Source organism: Conger conger, chromosome 9 (assembly GCF_963514075.1).
Source record: "Conger conger chromosome 9, fConCon1.1, whole genome shotgun sequence".
In the NCBI taxonomy this organism is placed as follows: domain Eukaryota; kingdom Metazoa; phylum Chordata; class Actinopteri; order Anguilliformes; family Congridae; genus Conger; species Conger conger.
The window spans coordinates 47966375-47974159 of NC_083768.1; the positions used below are offsets into that span (position 1 = coordinate 47966375).

A 7785-nucleotide genomic window follows, 5' to 3' on the forward strand; every position below is an offset into this window, starting at 1 on the left:
AAATAATATTGCCTATCCTTTGTGGCAAAACATACAACTCTATTTTGGTGGCATTCAATTTAATTTGCTAGGTGCTTTTCCAAGTTTGGAGTTTGAATATTCTTGAATTATTGTCGAATCTCTGCAGGTGCAACTACTCTCCTGCTAACAACTAGCATCTTTGGGGGGATCCTTCATTTCTATTTTTTTTTTTGAAATCCTGGTAAATGAATCATGGTAAAGTCAGTATCCTTATCGTGGATCGAGTGGACAAAACCCATAGCAGTTTAGTCCCAAAACATGCTATCAATTAGAATTAGAATTGTTTACTCTCTGAAGGAATTATCATTGTTGTTTGTTTCACTGTTGCATACATGCCAAGAGTATTGTGTACATAGGAAATCATATTATCTCTGGTTTGTATCGACTCTGGAACAACACAGGCCCATTCTATGGCCAGTACTGGCCATGCAGTCTTTCAGTATATCTTGAGGAATATAAATGTGTACAGATCACCTTCTGGTATTAATTGCAAAATGTATGCAACGTTATGCTTATTTCTGGTGAAACGGAAAGATGGGCTGTGGGCTAGGATCCTTGCTAAGACCGGAACCAGACAACTGTGCTACTTTGCTACACTGGTTAAGATTATCACATTACATATCATTAACATTTCAAAAGAGTGTTGGTCTAGGTCACATATTGTGTTGTTTATTTATTGTGTTGTAACACTTTATTTACATAGAAGATTATCATCATGTACCACAATTCTCACAAATCAGGGAATGAATAAGACAGACGTTAGCTAGCTTTATTTTAGTATGTTATGTTATATAGCGACTGTGTGATTGCAGGTGTAGGCTATGGCTAGTTGTGTCGTTAGCTTATTTCCGTTGTCCTTCTATGTTAGTAATGCTTAAAGCTGAAGTACAGCTTGCGCTACCCAGTCCTACAGTAGGCCTAGTTTAGTTGCTTCACCACAAAAATGAATGGGTTGCTATGGCCACTTGTCCTCCAACAAGTCATGGTCAAGGAAAAGGCCAAAGTGGAAAGGGTTAACAGAGAAATATGGAGGCATACTAGCAAATTAATATAATTAAAGGTGTCCATTCAACTTATTATTTGTTACATCCCTGCCAAATCCTCTCTGTGTGGAGTTTGCACATTCTGCCCATGTTCACGTAGCTTTACTCCAGACGCTCAAATACATTCATGCTAGTCGTTGCCCTTGATCAAGGCACTGGCTTCAGAACTGGAATTGGTTCTCGGGCACTGTACTGTGGCTGCCAAATGCTCCTAACTAGGATAGATCAAATGCAGAAGACAAATTACCTCACAAGGTTCAATAAAGTAAATATTCATATTAAACACCGGAAATTTAGTAATTCATTGCTTTGATCAATTGTTATTTTTTTCTGTCCTGAAACTGTTTGTTAATATTGATCAATTCAGTTTAATCATTTTTACTACTATTGATTTGTTTAATGCACAAAAGAACAAGGAATTAAAGACATTAAATTACTTCTGTCTTGCACATACCTGCGGATTAATACCTGGGTTAATGAAACCACTAAATGAACCCTGTTCTTGTTGAGATTTCAGCTGAAATGAAAGCAGATAAAGCATTGCCCCTTGATAAAGATCAGTAAGATAAGCAGTGGGCAGTAAATAAAAGTGCCAAAATAAAATTAATTGCTCTCCACTATTAATAAACATTCACCTTAACCTTCAACCTTTACCCAAGACATTATCAATGTTAATTTTACGAATGGAATATCACTGGTGATGAATGATAGTGCTCTACATTCAATATTCATTTCTATGATTTTTATTCCACTTTGGAATACCCAATGATATTCCTTTGCATTACTCATTGCTGCAACCTCTGCTTGGCTATGGGAGAGTACAGACCAGCTCTAAAGAATTATACTGTAAGCTGCCACATTTTATCCCACCAGTCAACAAGCAGGGCTCGCACAGCCAAGAGTCAAAGGAAGAGATTTCACATGCAGCTCAACAGGTTGACCAGGGATCATCAACTCTGGCCTTCAAATCCAAATTTAGCCCTGATTTTCTTTTCTCTCAGGTAACTAGTACTACTGACTGACTGGCCCTGGCCCTTCACTCCCATATAAAGGGAGAGTGGAAAACCAACTCGGGTTACCAGTGGGCACTGATGTACAGCGATCTCAGCCGACTGAAACCATCACTTCCCTGGGAGATGCTAGTGCAAACTGCCTCACCTTGTGGGGCTGCTAACCTTAACGTCATATAATTTTGACCTGATGAAAATACTCACTCCTGACCCGGCAAATAATTTGCATTCCTGAAACAGATCAGTGCCTCAAAAGTAAAGTTAACAAACTATTTGCTTACGTCACTGGAAACAAGTAAAATGATCTTGCCTAAAGTAAGATCGAGTACGAACCAAATTATTAAACTATGAGGTTAAAGTCCTGACTGCTGTAAGGCCTAAGGACAACAAATAAACAAGTGGAAGAATACATCACATCCTCAAGAAAATAGACTATGTAAAAGTCAGAGATCTCTTGACTGTATTCATGATTATGAGAGTCTCAGTCCATTTTACGTGACAACAGTGTGACGCCATTGTGTTACAATTAAACCAACCAACAGTGGGGTTAGTGGGTCGTCCGTTCGGCATGATTTTTTGTTATTACAATATCGAGTGTCTGCCGAGCAGCCAATGTCTGCCTCCAATTCAGCCATCGTGAATCAATTAGAGAGGAGAGGCCCACGACTCAGAGAAAAAGGGTGAAATAATAAGGCCTGCTGTGTCACAGGTGGGAATGCGGGGGAGTTTTTTTTTTTTTTTTTTTTACAGTGCACACAGGAAAACAGGTCCAAATTTTCTGGGAAATAAGGTTGATATGTAAACACCCCCCGCAGACCAGCCCAGCAGAGATGGGCTCCCCACGGCATGACCGAGGCCCGTCTGCATTCCGGGTCTAATCCTGGAGCAGAGACGGGGGGGGGGGGGAAGACTCCCGTGAGCCGGGGCGGAGCTTAGGCGAGAGGACGCAAACGCGCCCAATCGATTAATCGCGTTGCGGTGTGCGACTCGCTTCAAGGCTGCCGCATTCCATGATTCCGTCCCTTACCGCGTCTCTTGAGAACACTACAAAAACAGCACAGGGCTGTTCATTCAAGGCTGCAGGCTTCAGAAAGTGGCAAAGTCTCAGAACCTCCGTTACCCAAGTTACTGAGAGAATACAAACACATTCACTTTTCAGACCATACTTTAAGAAGGATAATATTGCTTCAGACTGTGTGAGACTTGTTTGCATTGTAAATTGTGAATTGGCTCACCTTTGAAGATCTAGAGTCAGTCGAAATACAACTTAATTTATCTCTGAGCAAAGAAACGGGAAAAAAAAACATTCTTCATTGCACCCTATTTTATTGTGTAAACACTGTAGGCTAGTTCTCTTCCTGAATGGCAGGGTTTTTGCTGTCTGAAGCACTGATGAGGGGTGAAATTAAGTTGAGACTTTGACCCATCTTCTAATCTTACCTCCTTTTATGTGAAGAGTTTATGACTGCTTTCTTATTTTGGGTCAAATTGACCTCAGCAGTTTAAATAAACGCAAAATTATAGCAAAAAATGTTTACACTTTGTGTGTCGCCTTCTTATTGTCTCCCATATGACTAGCCTTTTATCCATAAATATTAAATATCTGCAAGAAATATCTCATTTTAGACCTTAAGTACAGGAAGTGAAGGTTTGGCACCTGTTTGAAATTGCCACCAGAATCATCCACAAAGAAAAATAAAAATGATTGTATATTATCTGACATTTATATGTAATTTATACAATTACAGAGGGTCAAAAGCCCATACAACACATGCCAAGTTGGTACAGGACTTCTGAAAACAAAGTTTATGTTTCTTACATGTTTACTATTTAATCCTACCAAAATCAATCAGTATGAAAAAAAAATCATACAGTATGAAGATAAAAAAATCCCTGCAGTCCAAACAAGCTAAATAAAGAAATAACATTTTTGCTTACCATTCTATAAACCACAGGTGTCAAACTCCAGTCCTGGAGGGCCGCAGTGTCTGCTGGTTTTCGGGTTGTTCTCAGAACCTGTGATACATTTAAGTCATTGATTGGCTAAAGAATCGACACTCCTTGTTCAGAAGGCCTTAATTGACAGCTGATTGAAAGGAAACCTCAATAACCAGCAGATACTACAGCCCCTTAGGGATTCAGTTTGACACCCCTGCTATAAACCATACTTTTAAAGGCAGACATTTTGAAGGAAGCTAACTACAGGACTTAAGGACTTAAGTAATAATTTGCTTTTTCATCAAGCAGACATTCATTTTCAATAACTTTGAGATAATGAATACCTGAGTATCCAGCAAAAGAGCAAAACCATCCGACCTGTTAATACACTTATTACCCACTTAGCAAGCGAGTCATGTGATGGTAAAATATTATGCTTTGCTTGACCCTGTCTTCACATTCAAATCAAGGTCATACTATCAACCCTAAGGATATTATATTGCTATAAGTCAAAGGTCGCAAATTATCAAAAGATAAACATAGTTGTTGAGGCTGGTAAGACAATAAAAAGAGAGATTTATGTTTGTGTTCGTATTCAATATTCACTGACACACAGTCAACTGGCATATTTTCTACCCGACTTAAAACTGTGGGTAAATTATTAATGCTCACAATTAATTATTTATAAATGACAAAAGATTACCAAACTTGCTTTAGCAAATAATTTAACTTCTATAAATTTTCCACCATTTAGAGTATTCATGCTCATGATCATTTATATTGTAAGGTTAAAATTGTGAATTTACAGATTATAAATGATTGATTAACCCCTATTGAATGCAAGAGTAATTTTGTTTCTACAAAAAACTATAGCATTCCCCTCTTGGAGATCCACAAAGCCAATGTACCTATATTTGTAAGTAAGACTACATGTTCTGGCCGGTTAGTTTCCCCAGCCTGTGGGAATTACGGGTTTACACTGTATGACACGCAAGGGTTACGTCAACTAGGTCGATGTCGTCTCGCGATCCTGCTGAGTGAATAGGGCTAAGATCAGACGTGGTTTACTGCACGGTTTCTGCGAGCCAAGACGTGAGAAACGTGATACATATACTGGGCGTATGTTCTTTCGTTTCGCTATAGCGTACATAATCGTTTAGTCACCACATCTCATTGCCATACACGAAGAATTTCTAAATCCAAATGTAAGATTTTTTGTGAAAACAATAACAATATTTTCATTCGAACTAGTGTGGTAGCCACGCATTGATTCCTTCGAAAATCCAACAGATATGGAGCTTTCAAACGCTTGTGTCGCTGTTGAACATTTTTTAAATCACCTGTTTCTCAAAAAAATATTATAGGCTACTCTAGCGATAGGAAAATACGTCTCTCGAGGATGTTGATTTAGCCTACTGTTAAATTAGAACATATTTCATTAGTATTTACATAAAGTTTATGCTTAAACCAATGCACTTTTGGGGAAAATTAGTGAGCAACTTTGTTGTTAAAGATCATTAAGAGGCAAGAAGCAGACAAAATGTTCCTGGGGCTCTTACCCCAAATCTGAAGGGGCTTCTTTGAACCAAAGGGTGTTCCTTTAACAGTGTTTCCCCTCTACTCTCAAAACAAATTAATTACTTTCCCCATGAACGTATAGGGCCTACAAAAAATATTCCAGTATTTTGTATTCAACTGCAATAAAAAAGCTCACTATGTTTCAGTGAAATTAAATGAAATCAACTTACCTCAAATGGAATGAATCTCACAAATATGCTGAGCCAGATGAAATGTCAGAGTTCAAAAGAGCTGAGTCGATCAAAAAATTTGTTGATGAAATTTGGTGCAAACTATTGGTCTGGAAAAAAGTAGGGGAGGTCTTCCTTGATGTTACCTTGCTGTACTTGTAGCAGGCGATCTGGCAACTGAAGCACAGTAGTTAAAAATAACTCAACTGAAAGGATTATGACAAAAAGAAAAGTACTGGCAAGTCCCCTTAAGTTCTCTCTTCAACATATGAAAGGCATGGTCAATTGAGTTCAGATCGGTAGTTGACTTGGACACTCAATAATTGACCATTTTTTAGCTTTGAAAAACTCCTTTGTTGCTTTAGCAGTATGTTTGGGATCATTGTATTGCTGAGGAATGAACCACCGGCCAATGAGTTTTGAGGCATTTGCTTGAACTTCAGTAGATAGCAGGTGTCTATACACTTCAGAAATAATTTTACTACTACCATCAGTAGTTATATCATCAATGAAGATAAGTGAGCCACCGGCAGCCATACTGTACATACCCAGACCATAACTTCCCCACCACCGTTTCAACAGAGTTGATATGCTCTTGGGCAGTTCCTTCTCTTTGCCATCACTCTGGCATTAGTAATCTTCATTCATCTGTCCACAAGGCCTTTTCCAGAACTGTGGTTGCTCTTTTAAGTACGTCTTGGCCATCCTGTTTTTGTGGCTAACCAGTGGTTTGCATCTTGCAGTGTAGCCTCTGTGTTTCTGTTCATGAAATCTTCTGCAGAAAGTGGTAATTGACAAATCCACACAATCTGTCAGACAGGTGTTTGGGAATTTTTCTTTATTATGGGGATAATTCCTGTCATCAGGAGTGCAAGTTTTCCTTGACCTGCTAGTCCCTTTGAAATGAGTAAGCACACCAGTGCTCTCTTTCTTCCTAACTATGTTCCAAACAGTTGATTTTGGTAAGCCCAAGGTTTGGCTGATGCCTCTAACCATTTTATGCTTGTTTCACAGTCTCATAATGGCTTCTTTGACTTTCATTAGCACAACTTTGGTCCTCATGTTGATAAACAGCAATAATAGTTTCCCAAGGTGGTCGAATGACTAGAGGAAAAACTAGGTGTTGAGAGTTCTCTTATACCTGCATTAAGGAGGCAATTAAACACACCTGAGCAATTACAAACACCAATTACAAACATTATGGTGCCCTAAAATGGGGAGGGGGGGGGGGGGGGGGGGGGGGGGGGGGCTATGATGAACACTGTTGTCATTCCAACATGGTGAAACCAAAACATATAATAATACCCTTTAATAAAATCTAATAATGTGCACTTAAACTATATGTTAAATGGTCTGCATTTATGTAGTGCCTTTATTCAAAGCACCGTACAATTGATGCTTCTCATTCATCCATTCACATTCACATTCACATACTCACACTAACACTCACAATTGGGGGTCAGGACCAATTAGGTGTCTTGCTCGACACACCCAGGGTTGGATTGAGCCCACAAACCTCTGACTGCCGGACGATTGCTCTTAACGCTTAAGCTAATGTTGCCCCTAATTAATTGCTTGATTAGTTCATTACTTAATTGTGTGCTTAGTTAATTAGATAATTGTGGGATTCCAAATCAAACATTGTGGCAAATCAGAGGCAAATAAAGACATAATGGGTCTTTTTCCCAAAAAATATGGAGGCCACTGGAGGACCATGCATTAAGTAAAAGCTAGCCTGTTTATTTTATTAGCCGATTCAAATCTTCACATTTTAAAAATTACTTAATCTATCTAGTGTTATTGTTACATGGGGAAAGCCTACCAACCAGATAAGCAGGCAATGATCAACAATTGTATGCATCAACCAAAAGTGGGTTAATGCACGTATTTCATAGGGATCTTCAAGTGGGTACCGTCTTTCACCGGTATTTCATTGAGTTAGGCCAGGGGTCGGCAACCCTGGTCCTGGAGAGCCGCAGGGTGTGCTGGCTTTCGTTGTTGCTTGGCATTAATTGATCAATGAAA

At 39.0% G+C, this 7785-nt stretch overlaps 1 long non-coding RNA gene across 1 annotated transcript; it reads right to left on the bottom strand.

Moving 5' to 3' along the window:
- Nucleotides 1-4012: 4012 nt before the first annotated feature.
- On the bottom strand, nt 4013-6844 carry LOC133136266 (uncharacterized). Its single transcript, XR_009709499.1, has 3 exons — nt 6309-6844; nt 5761-5937; nt 4013-4090 (listed from the first exon to the last, which is right to left on the bottom strand). It is a non-coding gene; the product is annotated as an uncharacterized LOC133136266 (long non-coding RNA).
- Between the last annotated feature and the right edge of the window lie 941 nt (nt 6845-7785).